The sequence below is a fragment of the Meles meles genome, chromosome X, assembly GCF_922984935.1.
Source record: "Meles meles chromosome X, mMelMel3.1 paternal haplotype, whole genome shotgun sequence".
NCBI classification, from domain to species: domain Eukaryota; kingdom Metazoa; phylum Chordata; class Mammalia; order Carnivora; family Mustelidae; genus Meles; species Meles meles.
Window position 1 is genome coordinate 36,652,122 of NC_060087.1, and position 25,502 is coordinate 36,677,623.

Sequence of the window (25,502 nt, forward strand, 5' to 3'; positions counted from 1 at the left end):
CGCTCAGTTGGACTTTGATGCTAGTCCAGATTCCGATTTCAGTGAGTCTGAGCTTTGGCCATTAGCCTCAGAGCCGCCCCCCAAGGTAAAAGTCACTGTGGGGGAAGGGTAAAACCAGGAAACTTTTGAAACTAGGGGGCTGTAGTGTGAAAGAGTTGTTTTCATTTTGTCTGTCAGTATCCTCGGCTTCCTGAGGAAGCTTCACTGAACGGGTTTGGGGGAGTAACTGATTGGGGGCGGTGTCTCTGGTCTGAATTCCTCTGGGTAGAAGAGCTTGTTTGGGTGGCTATGGGACCCAGCGGTCACTATGGAACAATCCCAGGTGTCTGTTAGTGATCCAGACATTCCCGAGGTGGTGGACTGCATGAAAGCCACCTTAAACCTTGTTAATCCTTAGAAAGGGGACTGTCCTTAACCTGCATCAATGCCAAGTGGAACCCCGATGAAGCCAGCTGATAGGCTTTCTATGCAAGGCATCTGGGATTGGCTTTATGATGATGGAGATATTAAACTGGCCAGTATGCCCATTACCCAGGTCAGGGTAAATGCTGTGGCTGAGGGGGTCCCTCTCAGAGGAGTGCCCGGTGTAACCTCATTGTTGCAAAACCAAAAAACAGCTCAGGACGCCTCATCAAATTTCTTGTCTCAGTTTCTCTTCAGGTACCTTACAGATGCTAATAGAAACCGTAGGTTAATTAACAAGCCAATGGGGAAAGTCAGGGGATGCTGCCGAACTAGGTGGAAAATTTTGAAGTTATTAAGAAATATGGTGAATAAAGTGAATATTGATAGGAGCGAAACAAAGAGGAAACATAAAGGGGACTCCTCCCAGCTGGGTGGAAATTTTTAGATGATTAGTAAGAAATGGGTGAACTGGGGTTTTTTTGTTTAGTATATATAAATTGCATAAATTTTTTTAAAAAGAAAGGATGAATAAAACACTGATGGGATAAAGACAAAGGCTTTAATACAGCACTACCTAATGTTGGTCAGGCCAAATGGACCCCTGTTGCTCCCCCAACATTAAAGGGCCCCAAACAATTCTGCTTTATTTACCCCTGTTTAGAGAAATTTTACAAGCCGGAAGGCAAAAGTTACAATGAAGTACCAGACCAGCAACTGCGTGGGTGAGCAGTTAGGCAGATTAATCAAGATAAATATTGACAAAATGGTTAGGGTCCCTTGGCTTGAAACCCTCTCACTGGGGACCCAGAGCCTTTGTAGCACAAGAGTGGATCAAAGTGATCAGAGAAGAGAAGTTTCCCTGAGTCCTCGATCTGGGAGTCCCATAAACTATGGTACCAGAACCCATTGGTAAAGCCCTGACTCCTGCCACAATTAGATTGACAGAATGTAAAAACATAGGATTGATAGGATTATGCAAGTTGGAATGCTGAAGCGAACACTCTAAAGAAATCATGTTGACTTTACCCAAATGCTTTATGGGGATGGATATTAAATGTGGCTGAGGAACACTTCCCTTACCCTATATAACCTGATGATGAAATCCTAACAGAGGCTACAGCTAGGAACATGAGTTGATGGAATCATGGTAAAAGTTTGTAGGAGGATTTGTATGTTTGAATAGACTTTATGGGAAAGGGTTGCATTTCTTTTACCTGATGGTTAAAAGGCAAAATATTAGGGATTGACAAGGGGTGAACATTGTATCTGATGGGAATCCTTCCCCTACCTAGTAATAGAAGGCATATACATATGCCCTTCGAGCAATAAATATTAAGTAGACCTGCTAAATGGGAACCAGTAAGATGCCTGAGCCCACATAGTGGAGGGTGTAAACTGGAATGCTGGTCGGGACCGATTCTTGGCAATAGCGCTTCGTAGAGTGTAGACTGGAGCTTATGGCAAGAGCCTGTGAGCGCCTCCCAGTGACCACTACTGGGACTTTGGGGAACCTGAAATACCCATAATGTCTAGAATGATGTTGGAAAAACACCTTAACGGGGGTGGCAGTGCCTGGGGAATGCCAGCAGAAGCTTCCTCAGGAGCAGGGAGCCCCTTTTCCCCTGGGACTGACACGGGAATGGTGTGGGGAGCTTGCTGGGTTCTCTCATCACTTAGTCAGTACCTATAAACAGCTCCCGACTGACAGATAAAGAGCTGCTTGAAATGTGGACAGAAGTTCCACGGTTGGGGGCTGGGGGTAGAATGGACATCATCTTGCTTGGAAGGCCTCCATTCTGATTGAAAAAGGTAAAAAACCCATCAGCTCATCAGTTCAGACTTCGGACTGACCACCATCAGTGGTCTGAACTGCATGCTGTTTCACTAGCCGTGATGGAAGAACTGAACGGTGATAGAAAGCCTATATGTGTGGCTTTTTACTGGCTAATGGGCAGTGGCCAGTGGGCTGGGCGTCTGGTCAGCAGGAGGGCAGCAGAAACATGGCCCATTAAATAGATGCCCACGCAGGGCCTAGCCCTGTGGAAATTTCAGGGGTGCATTAAGGTAGGACATGTCAACGCCCATCAGACGAACTCCCTTCTGGGTTTGGATGATAGTTCGAACAAACACATCCCCACGTGCTCCCTGGAGGTGGCCGCCTAGGTCCATGAGATGAGTGGACACTGGGGTTCTGCAGCCATGCAGGATGGGCTGGTTCCAGACCTGTTCCTCCGGCACCTTCTGAGGCACAAAATGTTAGTAAGAATTGCTCTGTTTTAGCAAAGGAGACAGAGACTGCAGATGGCCTTGTGGCAGATTTTTTGGTGGGAGAGACCTTAACATAGCTGGCGAGTGAGCCTTATGCTGGCAGCAGCGAGTTGGGGGGCACTACGAATGGGTCCTGACAGCAGGAGTCACTGACTCTAGACTGGCTTTGCTTTCCCGGTGGGAGAGGCGGACACTCCAGTGCTGGGAAAGAACCAGAACTGAGGATAGGGCGCTACTTTGTACAGGCCATTCATACATCTTCAGACCGAGGAATGTACTTTACAGCTGATAATAACCAACACTTGTCAGGGATATCCTCCTCAGAGTACTAGTTAGACAGAGAATGGAGGGGGTGATTAAACAGTGGTTGTCGGGGCACCTGGGTGGCTCAGTGGGTTAAGCCTCTGCCTTCGGCTCAGGTTGTGATCTCAGGGTCCTGGGATCAAGCCCCGCATTGGGCTCTCTGCTCAGCGGGGAGCCTGCTTCCCTCTCTCTCTGCTTGCCTCTCTGCCTACTTGTGATCTCTCTCTGTGTCAAATAAATAAATAAAAAATCTTTAAAAAAAAACAGTGGTGGGCGCCTGGGTGGCTCAGTGGGTTAAAGCCTCTGCCTTCAGCTCAGGTCATAATCTCAGGGTCCTGGGATCGAGCCGGACATCAGGATCTCTGCTCAGCAGGGAGCCTGCTTCCGCCCCTCTCTCTCTCTGCCTGCCTCTCTGCCTACTTGTGATCTGTCAAATAAATAAATAAAATCTTAAAAAAAAAAAGAAAAAAGCAGTGGTTGTCTAAAAATGGGGGGTCAGGGTGGGCGAGGGGGAGACACACACATGAAGGGGGCTGGCTTACAGCCCTTCACCAATGTGTTCCCATACACAGCGTGAACACGAGGAGGCTAACCCACTGGATAGAATCCTCTGTTTTTCTGGTGGATCTGGGGAAGAGGGGGTGTGGAAGGTGCTAGTATTCTTTTCCACGTCGCCTCAACTTTTCTCTACTCGATGCAGTGGTCACAGGACCCAGGACTACAGGGGCTGAGTCGATTCCTAAGCAAGAAACTGCAACTGTGTATTTTTAACCTTTGTGTCCGAATTCCTAAGGGCCTAATAGGTTAGGATGGGCCTTCACCCCTTCTGGTGAAGTTGGGGCTGACAGTGAACTCAGCTGGCGGTAAAGATAGCCCACCAGTTCTGCACGTGGGTAACCTCACCTTATCTGACTAGAACTGCACTGAGGGGGAGGGACTTGCTAGACTAGTTTTGCTGCCTGCAGTCTAAACCAGCGCAGTGACCAAACCTCATGTCCCTTCCAGAGGTGGGAAGGTTTGGGTATAAATGAAGGGGAAGAAAAATAGTAGCTGAGGGGTAAGGGAATGAATACGGAGGTTATATAATGAGGGAAATCCAGTATTACATTGACATCGCCAAAGAGGCTTCGAACAGGTGCTATTCCTTCTTAGCTTGAGTATACCAGATGCCTGAGAGAGTGAAGCGGTGTAGTGCTGAGAGCACTCTTGGTTTTGGAACCTGACAGGATGGCATGAAAGCCTACAAATCTGAGTGGCCAGCCGTCTGGGAGGAGCTCTGCTCGTCCTCCGTACGATGCTGGACTGTATAGTTATTAATGACTGGATGATATCTCTTTTGACTTTTATGATTGTTTTGCTATGAGGGATCCATATTCGGAGACCAGGGTGGACTGTGATATTGTGGTTTATAATAAGACATATATTAGGTATTCGTTTCGGGAGTAAGGAAACTCCTAAAACCTTTGGAATTTCCTCAGTGTTGAGAGCCTTGAAGGTGTCTTTTGTTATGTTCATGAGTGACTTGGACTGCACCTAAGGAATGGGGCTGGTTGCCTTGGGAACCAACCTTGTGATTGGAAGGTTGGAAATTTCAGTCCCACCTTCTGATGGGTGTGGGGGGTTATTGAATTAATCACCATTGGCCATTGATTTAAACTAAAAGGATGGGGTTCAGAGAGCTTTGGGGTTGGTGAGCAGATGGAGATGTGGGTAGAGTGGCGCACCTGGAGAGGGCATGGAAACTTCTCATCCTTTTCCCATACCTCCCCCTGTGCATCTCTTCCAAATGGCTGTTCTGAATTATATCTTTATAATAAACCAATGATCTAGTAAGTAAAATGTTTCTCTGAATTCTGTGACCCGCTCGAGCAGATGAATTGAACCCAAGGAGTAGGTCGTTGGAACCTAGCCGGTCAGTCCGAAGGACAGGTCAGCATAGACTTGCAACTGGTGTTTGAATTGAGTTACCAAGAAGGTGATCATTGGAACCTCCTATCTATCTATAGCCATTGGTCAGAAGCATAAGTAACAACCAGCGTTTGTGACTGGTGTCTGAGGAGAGGTGTGTGTGGGGTTGAGGGCGGAGGAGGGGTGGTGGCGGTCTTGTAGGACCGAATCCTTAACCTGTAGAATCTGATACTCATTTTCAGGTGGAGTTGGTGTCAGAATTGAGTTGAATTCTCAGGTACCCTGTTGGTGTCTGAGAATTGTTTGTCAGTGTGGGGAACCCTGCCCCCCACACATTGGAAATTGTGTTTCAGAATATCTCGAAGACAAGTGACCTAGGAGGGTGCCAGTACTCTTACTACGGGATGTAACATATGCCTTATCCTACATTTCCCATCTGGCCCTGCTCTGTGCTCCTTTAGCAGAAGATAACACGAGTGAGAGAGCTGTTTGCCATAACCACACCACAAAGCAGCAGACACCTTCTGCACCCTACTCCCTAAGGGGCCACCAAGGTGCAACTACAGTCCTCAAGCTGGAGGTACCAATACCCTCAGGGAGTCTGAATTCAGAGTGGCTGCAGTGTCTGCTATCCAGCTGAGAGTAGAGTCTCATGGAGACTGTTGGATGGGATTTGTTCCCGAGCCCCCGTGACAACCCTTAGTGACTCTTGGAAATAACTAAGTGCATTTTGTGGGGGCTCTGAGGGCCTTGCATGAGCAAGGTGGGGAGGCAGTTAGGTTATTCATAGCTTTTCTTTTATGCAACCAACAGTGGACCTGGTGCCTGTGGGTGTGGGAGTTACGGAGAGAAAGCTACATAGAATCTCTCAGTTATCCGCCTGTATCTAGGGCTGGCATCCCATGATGCGCTTTCTAAAGATATGAAATCTGCAAATATGAACTACCTCATAGATATCTGAAAGGAAACTTTTTTCAAGGATAGGAAGGAATCAGCAAGGCCAAGGATCTGAGGTGGAAATGTGCTTTATCATGTTCAAGGAACGATAAGGAGGCTGGTTGGTACAGAGAGTGTGAGGGGGGCAAGAAGGAAAGGATGTGAGAGAGATAATGATGGGGACTGGAGACTCGCTCTGCTTTTCCAGATCGCTTCCTGCCCAAGGGTTGTTTTAAACCTCATAGCTTTTTCAGGCCAGGTCTTGATTTCTTTGGTGATTCAGTTCCCTCAAAACGTCAGTAGTACTCTGATCTTTTTGTTTTAGACGTTGCCCACATTCTCTTCCTAGACATGGTTGTGGCATCTGCCTTACGTATCTGTCTCCTTGTTACTGCGCTGCTCCCTTTTGAAACTTAACACAGCAGGCTTAGATGAGAAGGGCACCGCCACCTTTTCTCTGATTGTCACTTTAAGGCAGAGTGCCCCTGTTAAGGAGTTTTATAAGCCTTTGTGTCAAGAGCTCAGGCAGTCCCACAGGGTAACGTGATCGGTCACTGCTGTGGAAAAGCCACTTCTAAACTACAGGTAAGAAGTTTTAGAGAAAGCCATGGAAGCTGGCGGCTGGATCCTAGCGGGGAAGCTACAAAGGGTTGCCCTCCCCCAGACCAGGGAGATGGATAAGAAACGGCCTTGTGGCGGTCTCCCATAAGATAGGGGCGAGAAGCAACACTATAACAGCTCCCTGTGCTTAACTCCCTTTATTCCAGGAGGCATCACAGAGGATTCGGCCATGACTTGGGTCAGACTGCAGATCCATTGTTTATGGGACCTAGGTGGAGATATGCAGGGGCACCAGATGTCATGAGGGAGCTGTTCCCCTCCACCTTTGTCACACAAAGCCCTTTTCAGTCTTGTCTTACTATTTGGGATACAGAAGCAGTCAGCTCTCCCTTCCTTCCTCCCTTCCTCCCTTCCTTCCTTTTTACAAGATACTGAGATAGAGCAGAGGGAAAGAGAGAATCTCAAGTAGACTCCATGCCCAGCAGGGAGCCAGACGTGGGGCTCAATCTCACAAACCTGAAATCATGACCTGAGCCAAAATCAAGAGTCGGAGGCTCAAGAGCCACCCAGGCTCTCTAGCAGTCAGCTCTTCTAGTTTTGCATCCCCAAATTTCTTATTTCATTTCTGCAACTTAACCAGCCCATTCTTGCCTGAGCTTTTGTCTTTCTTGTAACACCTTGCTGACTTTAGCAAGTAACCATCAATTCACACTCCTGACATCGCATACCATCCTCCTGTAGGCTCTGGAGGCACTTAGTGAGACTTTCTTTTATTACAGGTAACATCTGCTGTTTAACAAGACAAGACTCTCCGTCTTTCTATCTTCCAATATCATTTTCCTCCTTGTGCACTGGTGCAAACAACAAAACTTTCGTTATTGCTGATCTTACCCTACTGGGCGGGTGAGCAGGTCACTGGGACAGCCCTCCCTGCTGTCATTCAGAAACCTGGACTGAGGGGCGCCTGGGTGGCTCAGTGGGTTAAGCCGCTGCCTTCGGCTCAGGTCATGATCTCAGGGTCCTGGGATCGAGTCCCACATCGGGCTCTCTGCTCGGCAGGGAGCCTGCTTCCCTCTCTCTCTCTCTGCCTGCCTCTCTGCCTATGTGTGATCTCTCTCTCTCGCTGTCAAATAAATAAATAAAATCTTAAAAAAAAAAAAAAAGAAACCTGGACTGACTGAGGCTTTGCTTGCTTCTACACGTGGCTACCAAGGTCATCCTTAGGACTAAGGTGTGGAGCTGTCTCTGTTGTAGCTAGCTGCAAGTGAAGAAAAGCATACATTAGTATGTTTGTCAGGTTTACATGGACAGGCTGGAAATGGTATATGAAATTCCTGCTCTCATTCTTGCATGTGGCCATACCTGACTGCAAGGGAGGCTGGGAAATGTGTGCCCAGGAAGAAGAGGAGAGCATGGAGTAGGTGAGCAGCTAGCAGTCTCTATGGAATAGTTGTACTGGCAGTGTGGATGGTGAGAAGTGGCTGAATTCTGGATTTATATAGAATGTAGAGACCTCAGGGGCATCTGGGTGGCTTAGTCAGTTAAGCATTTGTTTTCGGCTCAAGTCAGGGTCCATGGTCTTGGCATTGAGCCCCACGTCAGGCTCCCTGCTCAGTAGAGAGTCTGCTCTTCCCTCTCCCCCTGCCTACTGCTCCCTGCTTGTGCTTTCTCTCTGTCACATAAATAAAAATAAAACATTAAAAAAAAAAAAAAGATAGACACCTCAGAATTTGTTGACACCATGGTTTTGGGCCTGAAACATTGGAAGAATAGAGTTGCTGTATGCCAGGATGGAAAAGGCTATCAAGAACTCCATTTTAGACATGTGATTTTTGAGGTACCTACATGGAGACTTTAAATAGGCAGTTGGAGATGCGTGTTTATAGTTCAAAGGAGTGGCCAGGACTGAATATATAAACGTGAGGGGGAGGGCTTGGTACATATATGGTATTTAAAGCTATTAAACAGCACTAACTATAAAACTATATACAGTAATACTGAATTTCATTGATTCTACAAAGTACATTTTTTTACATTTTAAGATCTTTGAAATTGGAATGCATCTTCCAACACTAAATATAGTCGTCAATTATTATGATTGATAGTGTTTTCTTTGTTAGTATCATTTAAAATAATAATGTCTTGCAACTGATGACACCCCAGATTCAATGAAACCATAATAGTAAGAGTAGAAATGATGATGCTATTGAATATTTACTGTGCATCAGACACTGTGCTAAGCCACTTCCATGATTATCTTTACGTGTAGTTACAGGAATGTTAAGCGCTCAGGTGCTGGGACATGACTGCATGGATCTGTATCCTGGCTCTGAGTTTAGAGACCATATGACCTTGGTGAAATGCTTACTCTATGCCCTACTTTCCTCATCTCTAAAATGGGATGATAATAGTACCTAACTTATAGGTTTATTATGAGGATTGAAGGAATTAGTACACGTGTAGTTCTTAGAAGCATGCTTAGCACAGTAACTGCTAAATTGTTCACATTATTAACAAAATTAACATTGTTAAAACTGTGGAAAATATATGTATGTGTGTAAAAATTCAAACACGAAATCTTGCCATTTATAACGATATGGATGGAGCTAGAGAGTATTATGCTGAGCAGAATAAGTCAGAGAGAGACAAATACCATATGATTTCACTCGTATGTGTAATTTAAGAAACAAAACAAACGAGCAAAGGGAAAAAGAGAGGCAAACCAAGAAATAGACTCTTAAGTATAGAGAACACACTGATGGATACCAGAAGGGAGGGGTGTGGGGATGGGTGACATGGTGATGGGGATTAAGGAGGGCCCTTGTGATGAGCACTGGGTATTGTATGGAAGTGTGGGATCACTGTATTGTATACCTGAAAGTAATATAACATTACATTAAGTAACTGGAATTTAAATTAAAAAAAAAAAAAAAAGAAAAGAGGGTGCCTGGGTGGCTCAGTGGATTAAGCCGCTGCCTTTGACTCAGGTCATGATCTCAGGGTCTTGGGATCGAGTCCCATATCGGGCTCTCTGCTCAGCAGGGAGCCTGCTTCCCCCTCTCTATCTCCGCCTGCCTCTCTGCCTACTTGTGATCTCTCTCTGTCAAATAAATAAATAAAATCTTTTGGGATTGGGAGGGAGACAAACCATAAATGACTCTTAATCTCACAAAACAAACTGGGGGTTGCTGGGGGGAGGTGGGATTGGGAGAGGGGGATCGGGCTATGGACATTGGGGAGGGGAGGCGAACCATAAGAGACTATGGACTCTGAAAAACAACCTGAGGGTTTTGAAGGGTCAGGGGTGGGAGGTTGGGGGAACAGGTGGTGGGTGATGGGGAGGGCACGTTTTGCATGGAGCACTGGGTGTTGTGCAAAAAGAATGAATACTGTTACGCTGAAAAAATTAATAAAAAGGGAAAAAAAAAAGAAAAAAAAATAAATAAAATCTTTGAAAAAAAAGTTTCAAGCAAAAAAAAAATTCATCAAGCTATACTCTTTAATGCATTCTACCCACATTACTGTGAATATTGTATACCTCGATAAAAGAAGAAAACAAACCAAAACAGAAAAGTTTGAACAAAAAGAGATCATCTGTCTTCTAAATAGGAAAAAAAAGTTACATGTATTCATTGAAGTATTTTTGTCTGAAATGAATATAGTTGCTCTAGCTTTCTTTACATTATTGTCAGCACAGAACATTTTTTATGGTCCCTTTTCTTTTAATTTATTTGTGTCTTTCTATTTAAATTGGGTTTCTTGGGGCACCTGGGTAGCTCAGTCAGTTGTGTCTAACTCTTGATCTTAGCTCAGTTCTTGATCTCAGGATCGTGAGTCCCTTAAGTCCTGCATTGGGCCCCATGCTGGGTGTGGAAGCTACTTTAAAAAAGAAAAAAGGTGGGTTTCTTATAGACTACAAATAGTTGGGTCTTATTTTTTTAGTCCACTCTGACAGTTTCTTTTACTTGGTGTATTTAAACCATTGATGTTTATCGATCTAGTTGGATTAATATTTGCCATATTTGTTCCTGTTTTCCATTCATTGTCCTCATTCTTTGGTTTTTGGTTTTTGCCTTCCACCCATTTTCTTTCTTATTCTTTTTTTGGAATGAGCTATAATTGATATACTATATTATTCTCAGGTGTGCAACATGATTTACTATTTGTGTATATTGTGAAATGATCACCACAATGCATCTAGCCAACATCCATCACTATATATAGTTAATTTTTTTCTTGTGATGAGAACTTTTAAGATTTACTCTAGCAACCTTCAAATATCCAACATATTATTATTAACTATAATATCTATGCTGTAAGCTATGTCCCCATGACATTTATTTTATAATTGGAAGTTTATATTTTTTGATACCCTTCACCTATTTTGTCCAGTCCCTCCAGTCCCCAACCTCCCAGCAGTCACCAATGTATTCTCTATATCTATGGGTTTGTGGGGTTTTGTTTGTTTTTTAAGATTCTATGTAGAAGTGAGATCATATGGTATTTATCTTTTTCTGTCTGACTTGTTTCATTTATGCCATCAAGGTCGATCCATGATGTTGTCATAAAATGGCAAGATTTCTTTTTTTTTTTTAAGATTTTATTTATTTGAGAGAGAGAGTATGGGAAGAGGGAGAGAGGGAGGAGCAGACGCCCCGCTGAGCAGGGAGCCTGATGCAGATTCGATCCCAGGATCCTAGGATCATGACCTGAACTGACGGCAGACATTTAACCAACTGAGCTACCCAGACGCCGCAATTCCATTCTTTTTTATGGCTGAATAATACTCCTGTGTATGTGTATCACATTTTCTTTTACTCATCCATTGATGGACACTTAGGTTGTTTCCATATCTTTGCTGCAGGGAATGTGGTAATGTTGTATTCTCTGGTTTTAACAGAACATTTTGTGTTAGTCTGTTCTCTTTCCTCTCTTTGCAAATCAGTTATACTTCTTTTTTTAGTGGTTGCCCTAGAGTGTGCAGTATACTTTTGCCACTTGTCTATATCCATTTTCAAGTAACACTCTGTCACTTCATGGAGAGTACAAATACCTTTTAACAGAATATTTCCAGTTCCTCCCTTCTATTCCTTATAACATTGCTGTCATTTATATCACGTACAGCTTATTAAGTGTTGTTATTGCTAACATTGTCGCTGTTGCTATTTTGAACAAACTTATCTGTTAGATCCATTAAGAATAAAAAATAAAATATTTTATTTGGCCTTCATTTATTTCTTCTCTAGTGCTCTTCCTTTCTTTTTAAAATTTTTTTTTTTTTAGATTTTATTTATTTGACAGACAGAGATCACAAGTAGGCAGAGAGGCAGGCAGAGAGAGAGAGGAGGAAGCAGGCTCCCTGCCGAGCAGAGAGCCCGATGCGGGGCTCGATCCCAGGACCCCAAGATCATGACCTGAGCTGAAGACAGAGGCTTAACCCACTGAGCCACCCAGGCGCCCCTAGTGCTCTTCCTTTCTTTGTGTCAGTCTGAGTTTCTTTTTTCTTTTTTCTTTTTTTTTATTTATTTAACAGACAGAGATCACAAGTAGGCAGAGAGGCAGGCAGAGAGAGAGAAGAGGAAGCAGGCTCCCTGCCGAGCAGAGAGCCCGATGCGGGGCTCGATCCCAGGACCCCGAGATCATGACCTGAGCTGAAGACAGAGGCTTTAACCCACTGAGCCACCCAGGCGCCCCATGTCAGTCTGAGTTTCTGACCTTGATTACTTTCCTTTTTTCTGAAGCACTTCTTCTAACATTTCTTGCAAGTCAGTCTACTGGCAACAAATCCCCTTGATTTTTGTCTGAGAATGTCCTTCTCTTTGATAGGATAATTGGCTGGATATAAAATTCTATGTTGGTGGTTTCTCTCAACACTTTAAATATTTCACTCTTCACTCTTTTCTCTTGTTTGCTTGGTTTCTGAAGGGAAATCCAGTGTCATTCTTAACTGTTGCTCCTCTGTACATAGGGTCTTTTCTCCCCTCTGGGTTCTTTCAAGATTTTTCCTTTATCTTTGGTTTTCTACACTTTGAGTAGACCATGTCTAGGACTATATTTATTGACATTTATCATGCACAGTATTTTCTAAGCTTCCTGGATCTGTGGTTTGTGTCATTAATATTGGAAAATTCTCAGCCGTTATTACTTCAAATATTCCTTCTGTTCCCTTTTCTGTTCCCTATTATGCATATGTTACATCTTTTGTAATTGCCCCACAATTCTTGGATATTCTGTTCTTTTTCATTCTTCTTTTTTTTCTCTTTGGATTTCAGTTTTGGAAGCTTAGGTTAACATATATTCAGGTTCATTTATTCTTTCCTTGGCCATGTCTGATCTACCAATAAGCCTATCAAAGGCATTCTTCATTTCTCTTACAACGTCTTTGTTTGTAGCATTTCCTGTCGATTTTTTTGTTTCCAGCTCTATGCTTATTATTACTTACCTGTTCTTACATGTCCACTTTTCCCACTAGAGCTCTTAGCATATTAATCATAGACTTTTAAAATTCCTGGTTTTATAATTCCCACATCTCTTCCATATCTGAGTTTGATTCTGATGCTTGCTCTGTCTCCTCTTTTGGTATGTCTTATAATTTTTGGTTGAAAGTTGGGCATGATGTGCTGGGGAAAGGAACTGTGATAAATGGCCCTTAGTGATATGGTCACATGGTGGGGAGGAGAAACAGTCTGTAGCCCTATGATTGGGTCCCATTCTTTAGTGAGCCTGGGTCCCTGAACTGTAACCTTCACAAGTGCTTCTCATTTCTTACTTTTCCCTCCATTTTAGGTGAGACAGAAAGGCTAGAGGGGGCTGGGGCTGGAGCTGAGTATTCCCCCCAAAAAGGCTAGAGAGATCCTCCCCCTACCCCCTTAGGCTTACTTTCTCCTACCACTACTGACAAACAGGAGGGCTATTTCTCTTGAAAACATGGTGGAACTCCTAGAGGTAAAATCGAACTGGACTTTCCTGAACACGTGTGTGCATGCGTACACACACACACACACGCACACACACACACACACACACACACATTCATTCACTCCTGGAGTTCTGAACTCTAGCTTGTCCACATGGAGCCTCTAGTGATTCATCATTACAGTTTATGTTTTTTTTACCCAGGACTGGCTCCAGCTTTAGGCTTCTATTCTAAGGCTTCTGCTATAATAAACTGTGACTGTCTGTATTTACCTGTCTCTTGATTTGGGGGGATCAGCAATTAGATCTGTGACCTCAAATTTCTGATTATCTAATAGGAATTATTGATTTTCAATCTGTTCAACTTCCCTTGTAAGGATGGCATTGATGAATTTCTAGATCCTTACATGTTGGACCAGAACTGGAAGTCAGCATTTTCTTATAACAACAAAAAGATTAAACAACAAAAAAAGATTAAAACAAAAAACAAAAGGGCAAATGCACATCGTGCATCAGTAAAGGACTAGCTGTTGATTTGTTTATTTATTTATTTTTAAGATTTATTTATTTACTTTAGAGAGAAAAGGCATGAGCAGCAGGGGCACAGGGAGAGAGCAAGAGAATTTCCAGCAGACTCCACACCCAGCACAGATCCTGACGTGGGGCTCCATCTCACAACCCTGAGATCATGACCTGAGCTGAAACCAAGAGTTGGATGCTTAACCAACTGCACCACCCAGGTGCCCCAAGGACTGGCTATTTAAATTACACTATATCCACCCAGCAGAATACTATGTACTCAAAAAGTTCAGCTTTAAGATGTCCTGATACAGAAAGATTTGCAAGATACATTTTTTTAAGCTTTTTTTTTTTTTTTAAGATTTTATTTATTTATTTGACAGACAGAAATCACAGGTAGGCAGAGAGGCAGGCAGAGAGAGGGGGAAGCAGGCTCCCTGCCCAGCAGAGAGCCTGATGTGGGGCTCGATCCCAGGACCCTGGGACCATGACCTGAGCCGAAGACAGAGGCTTTAACCCACTGAGCCACCCAGGCGCCCCCCCAAGATACACTTTTTAAAGATTTTATTTATTTTAGAGGGAGAGAGAGAGAGCGACTTGGGGACAGAGCAGAGGGAGAGGGACAAGCAGACTCAGTACTAAGTGCAGAGCCTGATGCCAGGCTTGATCTCAAGACTCGGAGATCATGACCTCAGCTGAAACCAGGAGTTGGCTACTCACCTTACTGAGCCACCCACATGCCCCATTTGCAAGATATCTTAAGTGACAGAATGCAAGGTACAGAAAATAAATAGCATGAATGAATATTCTCTGAAGTGATTAAATGTTTTTTAAAAAGGATATGTATCTATATCTGTTATTCTTCAAAATAAGTAAAGGAAATACAATTTTTAAAGATTAGTGGAAAATATACCAAAATTACAACAATCACACTTTAGCATTATAAGGGTTGTTTTTGTTTCTCAATTTTCTAAACTTTCTAAATTCATTTACACTATTTCTCTAATTTTTTAAAAAAGATTTTTATTTATTTATTTGACAGAAAGAGAGAGATCACAAGTAGGCAGGGAGGCAGGCAGAGAGAGAGGGGGAAGTAGGCTCCCAGCCGAGCAGAGAGCCTGATGCGGGGCTTGATCCCAGAACCCCGAGATCGTGACCTGAGCAAAGGCAGAGGCTTAACCCACTGAGCCACCCAGGTGCCCCTATTTCTCTAATTTTTTAAAGGAGTATTCATATGAAAAAAATCTGGAGAGTAATACACCAAAATGATACTGGTCATTGGTTTTGGTAATGGAAGTAAGGAAAACTTTTCCCATTTGCCATTTTGTAATGTTATATATCACATATACAATAATGTTTTTTTGTTTGTGACACACATGCAGATTTTATTTTGTTTAAGCATCTGGTGTCCATGTTAGGCTTGAAATAGGCTGATTATACCACCTGTTACATTAGCATTCCTAGCACACATTGAAAATCTATTATAAATCACTATTTTGATATATATAGTCCCATGTTTGTTGAAGGACTTGATAAAGCAGAAAAGAGTGGCTGATTTAGAAACAGTATATTTTTTCTCCAAGTCCTTGAGCAAACTGAGTGAACAATGGCAGCCACAAACAGCACATTCTGTAAACCTCTAACTTGAGTCTGCAAACCCCAAAACAGAGCAGGAACAATGATGTCCTCTACATTACCTAGATCAATCCAAGAAGAAGCAAGAAGTCCTGAAATGAGCCCAGAAATAAAAAGAAGGGAGAAATTGATGCGATATAGTAGACAAATCATTTGCATTTTTTATTTAAAAAAAAAGTAAATTTTATCTAAAAAAAAAAAAAGGAGGCAAAATGCATACCTAAGAGCCAAGAAAGAATATCTGTTTCTAGCAGACAAAAATGCAATGCTTAGAAGACAAATAAAAATGAAAACAAAAAACTGGAAACCTTACCAAATTTGGTTGAAAGAAAGCCTCTTTGTGAAGAGTTTGAATTGCAGAGTATATTTAGAGAAATAACACTTTATTACATCTTACATGTATAAAATAATTATATGTATAGATTATATTATATGTATAGAACATATACAGGGGCACCTGGGTGGCTCAGTCGGTTGAGGATATCGCTTGAGATTTCCGCTCAGGTCATGATCATAGCGATCGTGGGGTGGAGCCCTGTGTTGGGCTCTCTGCTCAGTGAATGACCAAGCCTGCATTTCTCCTGTCTTTAGTCTTCGTCCAAGGTTCTTGGCTTATAGCTAGCCCCCAAATCCTTGGAATTTCCTGAGGAGTAGAGCAGTGGGAACATCTTTTGTCATAATATTTGGACTTTTGTCCACAGTTCCTGCAACTTTATGACTTAAGAGCCATAAAGTGGAATGGGTGTCTTCTTATGCATAACAAGCTCCTCTTCTGCCACCACTGGGTTTATGTTAATGAGGTGACTTCTGAAGAGCGCCTAAGGATGGGGGCTGGTTGCCAGGAGAACCAACTGCATGACTGGAGGGTTAGAACTTTCAGTTACTCCCACCCCCCTGATCTCCAGGGAGTAGAGATGGACTAGAAATTGAACAGATCACCAGTGGTCATTGATTAAGTTAATCAATCCCATCTGTACAGTGAAGCCTCCAATAAAAACCCAAAAGGGAGAGGCTTTAGAGAGCTCCCAGGCTGGTGAACAAATGGAGATATGGGAGAATGGCACACTTAGATACAGCATGGACTCTCCATGCCTCTTAACCGTACCAGTCCCCTCTTCATCTAGCTGTTCTTGAGTTTTTTGTCCTTTTAGAATGAGTCAATAATCTAGTAAGTAAAATCTTTCTCTGAGTTCTGCGACTTGCTCTAGCAAATTAATCCCACCCATGGCTGGTGTCATGGGAACCTTTGATTTAGAGCCATTTGGACAGAAGCACCAGGGATATCCTGGATTTGTAGTTGACATCTGAAGTGGGGTGAAGGGGGACGGTCTTGTGGGACTGAGCCCTTAATCTGTAACCCGAGGTGGGGGAGGAGGTCATTGGACCCTTCAGTCTATAGCTGGTTTGTCAGAAGCACAGGTAACAACCTGGAATTGTGATTGCTCTCTGAAGCGAAGGGCACTTTTGGTGGGATTGGTCCCTTAACCTGTAGAATGTGATGCAATCTCTGGGTGGATTGTGTCAGAATTAAGTTGAATTGTAGGATACCCAGCTGGTATCAAAGAATCATTAATTGGTGATGTGGGGGGAAACCACCTCCCTCCCACAAACACGTTGAAATTGGTGACCAGAACCTTGGACTGAATAGTGATTACTTTTTTTTTCTGGCATAAGCAGTAAATAGTTCCACATTAGAGTGGACTTTGAAGAAACTCTAACAGAAGGAAAAATTGGTTGAAAATTTGCGTTATTACAAAATTTCCAGGCTGGCCAAGAAAAAATAGGGAGAGTGTGCTAAGGCAGAAAGCAAGATGGAGCTGCAGTGCAGTTTTGATTATAAAAATGGTTGAAGGGGCGTCTGGGTGGCTCAGTGGGTTGAGCCTCTGCTTTTGACTCAGGTCATGATCTCAGGGTCCTGGAATCGAGCCCCACACAGTTAAAATGGATGACCCAGGGCGCCTGGGTGGCTCAGTGGGTTAAGCCTCTGCCTTCGGCTCGGGTCGTGATCTCAGGGTCCTGGAATCGAGCCCCACATCGGGCTCTCTGCTCAGCGGGGAGCCTGCTTCCCTCTCTCTCTCTGCCTGTCTCTCTGCCTACTTGTGATCTCTCTCTCTATTAAGCAAATAAATAAATTTTTTTAATTTTTTTTATTTTTTTTTTGACAGATAGAGATTACAAGTAGGCAGAGAGGCAGGCAGAGAGAGAGAGAGAGAGGAGGAAGCAGGCTCCCAGCCAAGCAGAGAGCCTGATACGGGGCTTGATCCCAGGACCCTGGGATCATGACCTGAGCAGAATACAGAGGCTTTAACCCGCTGAGCCACCCAGGCGCCCAATAAAATTTTTTTTAAAAAATGGTTGAGATAATCTGGTGGACTTTGCAGGTTCACATTTTAAATCACGAGGCTTATATTTTAGCTAGGTAAGACCTGGAACATTTGGACTCCTTGGGACAGACACACAGAGCTGAGCTATACCACTCTTTTTTTTTTTTTTAAAGATTTATTTATTTATTTATTTATTTTACAGAGAGAGATCACAAGTAGGCAGAGAGGCAGGCACAGAGAGAGAGAGGGAAGCAGGCTCCCTGCTGAGCAGAGAGCCCGATGCGGGACTCGATCCCAGGACCCCGAGTTCAAGAGAACTAGCAATGGGCCATGAGTGAGGCATAATCAGCAGCCCTAGTTCATGCTGAGGTTATTTGCTTATGCCATAAACATAACAGGATGATCCAGGCTTCTAAGGAGGCATAGTTGTCATTCTCTGACTGGGAAAGTGAATATTTCTTAAACCTAGATGACATAAGTCAGACTAGTAGTAAAAATAAAAGGATCAGATTATTTTGTCCCATGGTAGCTTATATAAAATATGTAAAACACAACCCTTCGAATTTTAAATAAAACCTGGGAGATTCTAGAATAAAAGCAGTGAGAAATCCCCTGGAGTCTGCATACAGGTCCTTGCCTGGGAATAGGTAAGTTTCAGAGAGATTCTCCCACAGCAGGACAGACTCCTTTCCTTTTTTTAAAAGATGTATTTATCCATTTATTTTTTGGAGAGAGAGAGAGAGCACATTTTCATGAGTTGGGGAAAGGGCAGAGGAAGAGCGAGAATTTTAAGCTGACTCCCACTGAGTGGAACGCAGGGCTGGATTTCACATTGCTGTGATCATGACCTGCCGGAAAACAAGTCAGTCTCTTAAACAACTAAGCCACCTAGGCGACCTTTACCACATTTTTATATGAAAGACAGTAAGTCACTGGGGACTTTTCCTTATTCCATTCAAATCACAAAGCTTTCTCTACGAGACATATTACCAATTTTATATTAGCTTAGCCATTAACCCAGAAGACCTTTTAACAAGTATGAAATAGTCAATCCCTTGTCTCTAGAATTTGGGAATGTGTGGCCCTGAAAGTATTAACTAGTTATCGGTTTATCCAAGAAGTTCTCTGTTCCTTTTTTGTCCTAATTGAAGTACAGTTGGTATACAGTCTTCTTTTAGTTTCAGGTGTACAACACAGTGATTGGACAACTCTATAGATGTGCTGTGCACACTACAAGTGTAGCTATAATCCGTCACCATACAACACAATACCATTGACTGTATTCCCTATGCTGTACCTTTCGTCCTGTACTTTCTACTTTTTCCTTCCATAACTGGAAGACTGTACCTCTCACTCCCTCTCACCTTTTTTTCCCCGCACTCTCAACCCCCTCCCCTCTGGCAAGCACCAGTTTGTTCTCCATATTTATGGGTCTGTTTCTGCTTTGTTTTGGTTTTTAGGTAACACATATAAGTGAAATCCTATGGCATTTGTCTTTCTCTGACTTATTTTCACTTTGTGTCTGTTCCTTAAGATAAGTGTCCTAGTAAACAATGAGTATACTTATTAAGCATTTCTGGTTGGACAAATAAGAGTGCAGTGGGAAATTTTATGAGGAAATGTAATATGATAAGGCTTTGCTCTACCAAGATAGAACCAGGAAGTAAAACATTACAGTTTTAAAGCTAAAGGAGGACGGGTGTTAGAAACGAGAAACCAAGGGGTGCGTGGGTAGCTCAGTCAGTTAAGGGTTGGACTCTTAATGTTTGCTCAGGTCTTGACCTCAGGATCTTGAGATTGAACCCCACCTGGAGCTCCTCGCTCCGTGGGGACTCTGCTTGGGATTCTCTCTCCCTCTCCCTTAGACCCTCCCCCTACCCTTGTGCAGGAGCAGTTCTCTCTCAAATAAATAAACCTTTTTTTTTTTTTTTAAGATTTTATTTATTTATTTGACAGACAGAGATCACAAGTAGGCAGAGAGGCAGGCAGAGAGAGAGAGGAGGAAGCAGGCTGTCTGCAGAGCAGAGAGCCCTATGCGGGGCTTGATCCCAGAACTCTGGGATCATGACCTGAGCTGAAGGCAGAGGCTTTAACCCACTGAGCCACCCAGGCGCCCCATAAATAAATCTTTTTTAAAAAGAGAAGAAACCAAGACGAAGGAAGTAAGAAGGAAGGCCTGGACGATATGGACTTTAAGGAGCTTGCACTATGGCATTGAACCTATTCTTTCAACTTGAAACTGTTCATTGGCTAGCCCATTAACTGAGTGGAAGGTGTCAAAAATGGGCCGTCCTGTAGGCCACACCCACCTTGGGAGCCACAGTGCTCGTGGTAGCTTCACAGAGCATAGAAAAGAGTGAGTTGCTGGTGAGTTTGACCTGATAGATGAATTTCCCCCTAGAACTGCTGGTGGGAGTGTCATTTATAGGCTAAACCATATGAAAGTGAATTTTTCCCCACTCTTTAAAGCTTTATGGTAGAATATATATATATATATATAATCTAAAAGTAATCATTTTAACCATTCTTAAGGGTACGGGTCATTGGCTTTGAGCGCATTTCACAGTGTCATGCAGCCATTAGCAGTTTTCACTTCCAGAACTAAATTTTCATCATCCCCAACAGAAACACTTTACCTTACCCTGTAAATAATGACTCCCCATTCCCTCCTCCCCCAGCCCCTGGTAATCTCTTTTCTGCTGGCTGTCCATGAATTTGTCTGTTTGAGGTACCTTATGAAGTGGAATTATACAATATGTGACCTTTTGTGTCTGGCTTCTTTGATTTAGCATAATGTTTCAGGGTCCATTCACATTATAGCCTGTGTTGGAATTTCATTCCTTTTGAAGTCTGAATAATATTCCATTGTGTACTACATCTTGCTTTTCTACTCATCTGTTAATGAACATTTCGACTGTTTCCACATTATGGCTGTTGTGAATAGTGCTGCCATGAACGAGGATGAACAAGTATCTGAGTCCCTGCTTTCAATTCTTGTTCTATATTAGGTCTATAGTTAGGAGTGGAATTGCTGGTCCATAGGGTGATTTTATGTTTAGGTTGTGGGGAACTGCCAAACTTCTCTATAGCAGCTGCCTCATTTTACATTCCCACTAGCAGCACACAAATGTTCCAATTTCTCCATATCCTTGCCAGCACTTTCTATTTTCCCTTTTCTTTTTTTTAATTATAGCCATTCTAATGGGTGTGAAGTGGTATCTCATTGTGGTTTTGATTTGCATTTCCCTCAAGACTGGTGATGATGAGCACGTTTTCATGTGCTTATTGCATAAAGAGCCTGCTGGGATTTTGATAGGGATTGGGTTGATTCTGAAGATCAATTTGGGGGGTGTGCTGCTATCTTAACAAAATTAAGTCTTCTAATCCTTGAACATGGGCTGTTTTTCAATTTATTTTGATCATTTATTATCTTTAATTTCTTTTAATGTTGTTTTGTAGTTTTCATTGTACAGATCTTGGATTTCTTTTGTTAAATCCTTTTGTTAAATTCATTCATTACTGTTTTATGCTTTTTGATGTCATGATGTAATAGAATTGTTTTCTTAACTTCATTTTCAGATTGTTTATTGCTAGTATATAAAAATACATGGGGGCACCTGGGTGGCTCAGTGGGCTAAGCCTCTGCCTTCGGCTCAGGTCATGGTCTCAGGGTCCTGGGATTGAGCCCCACATCGGGCTCTCTACTCAGCAGGGAGCCTGCTTCTGTCTGCCTCTCTGCCTACTTGTGATCTCTCTTTCTCTGTCAAATAAATAAATAAATAAATAAAATCTTAAAAATAATAAAAATATATATTTTTATTATTAATCTTAAATCCTGCAAACTTTGCCAAACTCCTTTATTAGCTCTAATCGTTTTCTGTAGTAGATTTCCCAGGAGTTTATATATATAAGATCATGTCATCTGCAAATAGAGGATAGAGGTGATTTAATTGTTTTCTTACCTGTGTGCCTTTTCTTTTTCTTGCTGTGGTTTGAACCACAAGTGCAATGTTGAACAGAATTGGTGAGGATGGATATCCTTATTTTTTTTCTTTTTTTTTTTTTAAGATTTTTATTTATTTATTTGACAGAGAGCTGGAGATCACAAGTAGGCAGAGATGCAGGCACAGAGAGATGGAGAAGCAGGCTCCCTGCTGAGCAGAGAGCCCGATGCAGGGCTCGATCCCAGGACCCTGGGATCATGACCTGAGCCGAAGGCAGAGGCTTTAACCCACTGAGCCACCCAGGTGCCCCCTTATTTTTTTTCTTTACATATTCTTTATTCATTTATTTGACAGAGAGAGAAATCACAAGTAGGCAGATATAAGCAGAGAGAGAGGGAGAAGCAGGCTCCCCGCCGAGCACAGAGCCCGATGCGGGGTTCGATCCCAGAACCCCGGGACCAGGACCTGAGCCGAAGGCAGAGACTCAACCCACTGAGCCACCCAGGCGCCCCAACATCCTTATTAAAGGTGCACTTTTGATAGCATTAAAAGACCAGTTGTTCAACACGTTCCAATCCTGTCTGGTTATTATGGGCAAATCACTTATCCTTTCTGTTTATCTAAAATTAGTGATAGCAATGTATGTTTTGGCTACCTCACAGGGTTCTGAGGATTAAGTAAAATCATGTGGTTAACAAACCTACAGTGTACACAGATGGTACCGTCTGCTATTTAGGGGCTCATAAGCTAATGGAGAAGAAAAGCCATTCATGGAAATACTTATAAAAACAAGGTAAAATGTGCTATGAATTATTAGGGCTATGAATTTTTTCTTGGATACCTTGTGAGATAATTTGGGGTAAAAACATGAGTTTAGTAACACATAGAGAAATGATTTTAAAATTTAAGATACTAGTAAGTGCTGTCATGCCCAATTAGTTTGGATTCCATTTTAAGAACTCTGTTACAGATTAACATAGCATACATAAATCTAACTCTCTTCCATACAGCATATAACAATCTTATTTTATAAGGGTTTGCTACAATTTTGCATTTAGTATCCAAAAGCATTTTTTTAAGTCAAAAGGAAATAGGAACCGCATTTCTTTTCTCATTTGGTCTCAGAAGTAGACGATATTAGAATTGATCAAAGCACACCATTTATTTGAAATTAGCCTGATAACCTTCACTTTGGAATATAAACGTGTAGAAAGTAGTCCATGACATACATTGTGCATGTCATGGGTTCTTAAGGCCTTTGTCGATTCTAACACTTTTTATTAAAAAATTGTGTTATGTTGGTTGTATTGATTTGGCAAAAGAGCCTAATCTTGCTGTTCAGTACTGTTTTGTCGCTGTGCCTTCCATGGCACTTTATAGTACTTTCTTTGCTGTTCTGAGGGCTCCTGTGCTCAAAAGGTGGTCGGTCACGGTAAGGTTGTGAGAAAGCCCAGGCGCATTCAGGTACTGATGCTGCAGGATCAAGTGAATGAATTTCTCAGAGCACTTGCTTTATAGAGTGGGGGGAGGCTCCCCCAAACCCCTACCCCGCAGGAGATAGCCACACCTTCCCTCTATCGGCAAGGAGCAGGTGGCCAGGCCCTGGAGACCTGGCACTGCTGCCACCCCCAAGGTACCCGCCCAACGGGCCTGGCTGGCTCACGGGCCAAGTGACGCGGGTCAGCTCTGCCCCCGGGACCCCCACGCACCGCGGGTGAGACCGCCCAGCGCGTGGTCTCAAGATCTTGTCTTTCCGTTACCCCTCCCCCCACAATCCCGGAAAAGGGGGGAGACTGGTGACGTCATCATCCGGGCACCGCCGCCGGGGCCACGGTTCACAATGGAACAAAAACAAGCGGCCCGAGTCAAACTCTGAGCGACGCAGCTGCGGTTTGCGCGATTAACCCTTTCCTGGTCACACACTGCCAAGTCTCCCAGCTCCTCCGCCGTGGTATGCCAGATCCTTCCGGATCTCCCTTCCCCCACTTTTCCTTGTCCTCGTGTCACCTCTGTTATCACTTCGCTCCTGATATGAGGGGTTTGGAACGTAGCGCGACCCCCGAGGGGCCGACGGAAAGACACCGTACTGCGTGAACAATCTGTACCGCATTGTGTTCCCCTCCCCCACTCCAGTTCTCCGGGTTCCAAGCGCCTAGCGCCTGGCCCGGCTTCCCTGGTAGCCCGCGCAACTCTCCCTGGCTCGACGGCCCGGGGTGTTGGTGAAGGGAGCCGAAGGAGCAGCTGAGCGAGAAGGGGGGTAGAGGGGAGGAGGAGACGAAGGAGGAGGGCCAGGGGGCGGGCCCTGTGAGGGGCGGGGCTAGATGGGGGCGAGGGATCCTCACGGCTTTGGGCGGCGCTGGGGTTAGTGGGAGTCTGCGCCGCCGCGCTGCTGCCTTCGCCGCCGCCAGTGCTGCTGCCGCCGCCGCTACCGCCGCCGCCAGTGGCCGAGCGTTTTTTTTTTTCTTTTTTTTTCTTTTCTTTTTTTTTTTTTTTTTTTTTTTGGTTTGCCGGATCCGCCATATTGGCGAGGACAAGCGTCCGCGGTTGCGGAAGCTAGTCTCCGCCGTTGCCGGAGCCGCAACCTCACAGCACCCGGCCCGTCCGGGCCTCTGCCGCGCGGAGCCCCTCCCCGCGTTGCTCAGCTCACAGGCCTCGCGGGAGCCCGCCGCTGCCGCCTCTCTCTCGGGAGGCGGCCGCCTCAGCCCTCGGTGCTCCGGTCGGCGCCGGGAGCGAGGAGCGAGCCGCCGCAAAGCGACCAGGCCCAGAGCGGGGACAGAGGCGGCGACCACGGGAAGGTGAAGCCGCCACTGCAGGAGGAGGAGCGGGAGGAGGTGACGCAGGAGAAACGCACCGCCCGGAGCCCGTCTGAGCTCAGCTAGAGCCCCGGCCCGAGGGGAGAAGAGGGAAGAGGCCGCCGCCGCCGGCTGAGGAGGAGGAGGCGGCCGCGGCCACCGCTGCTGCAGGGCGGGCGCGGCGAACAGCGAATTCCGGCGCCTCCGTGCAGCTTCCCGGTCTTCACGCCCGCAGCCCCTCGACACACTTTGTCGCCAGTCACCCCCGGGCCTGGAATGCACTCAGGGTCGGCCTTGTGCTGGGACTGAGTCTTGCAGGTGCCTGCTGCCTCCGCGTGCCCTGATTCTGAGGAGAAAACGCCCGGGTCGTGCGGTGAGTAGCCGGCAGCGCCGGGACGAGGCGCTTCTCCGGGGCCAACAGCTGGATCTGAGGGGAGGAGGGCGAGGGGGGGTGTGCGAGCCTACGGTTCCTCTCTCGGCCGGCCGCTTACTGGGCCGGGGGCTCCCCGGCCCCCCTCCCCACCCTCCTCCCGCCCCGGGGTGCGCGAACGCGCGCGGCGCGGGTGGGGACGCGGGGCTCCGCTCGGTGCCGAGCCGGCGTCCCGGGAGCATGGCTGTGTGTTTTGGACTGTAAGGGAAAATGGCTGACGGCTTCGTCCCTCCCCCTCCTCCCCCTTCCAGTCCTGTCTGGGGCCGAGTAGGAGGATGGAGTCTCGGCGCCCGGCGTGCAGCCCCCGCATCGGCGCCCGGGGGCCGGGTCGTCGGCGAGGACTAGTCGCCCCCGGCCCTCGGCCTTGGAGCGGGGCTCTCGGAGACTCGAGGCCGCTCTCCTTCCCAGTCTCGTTCCATTTGACACCAAACGCCATTACTGAGGTGGAGTGATTTGGAGCGGCAGAGCTAGGCCTCCGCTCGGCTACGCCTGGCTATCAGGCCCGACGACTTGTCCGCCTGCCTCCCTCCCCCGCCCCCCCGCGATAACCGTCACCTTCTTC

The 25,502-nt window shown here is 44.9% G+C and overlaps 1 protein-coding gene across 6 annotated transcripts in view; it reads left to right on the forward strand.

Moving 5' to 3' along the window:
* The window catches only part of USP9X (ubiquitin specific peptidase 9 X-linked), a 161,484-nt gene that overhangs the window by 2,985 nt on the left and 132,997 nt on the right, over positions 1 to 25,502 (forward strand). For 3 of the 6 annotated variants that reach the window (XM_045994872.1, XM_045994870.1, XM_045994873.1), the window contains exon 1: positions 24,269 to 24,883. The exons of 1 other annotated variant lie outside the window; for it this stretch is intronic. The gene's annotated coding sequence lies outside the window, so the exon portion shown is untranslated. Of the gene's footprint in view, positions 1 to 24,268; positions 24,884 to 25,502 lie in introns of those variants that run through there. 2 more of the 6 variants (XM_045994875.1, XM_045994876.1) reach the window with 1 other exon arrangement.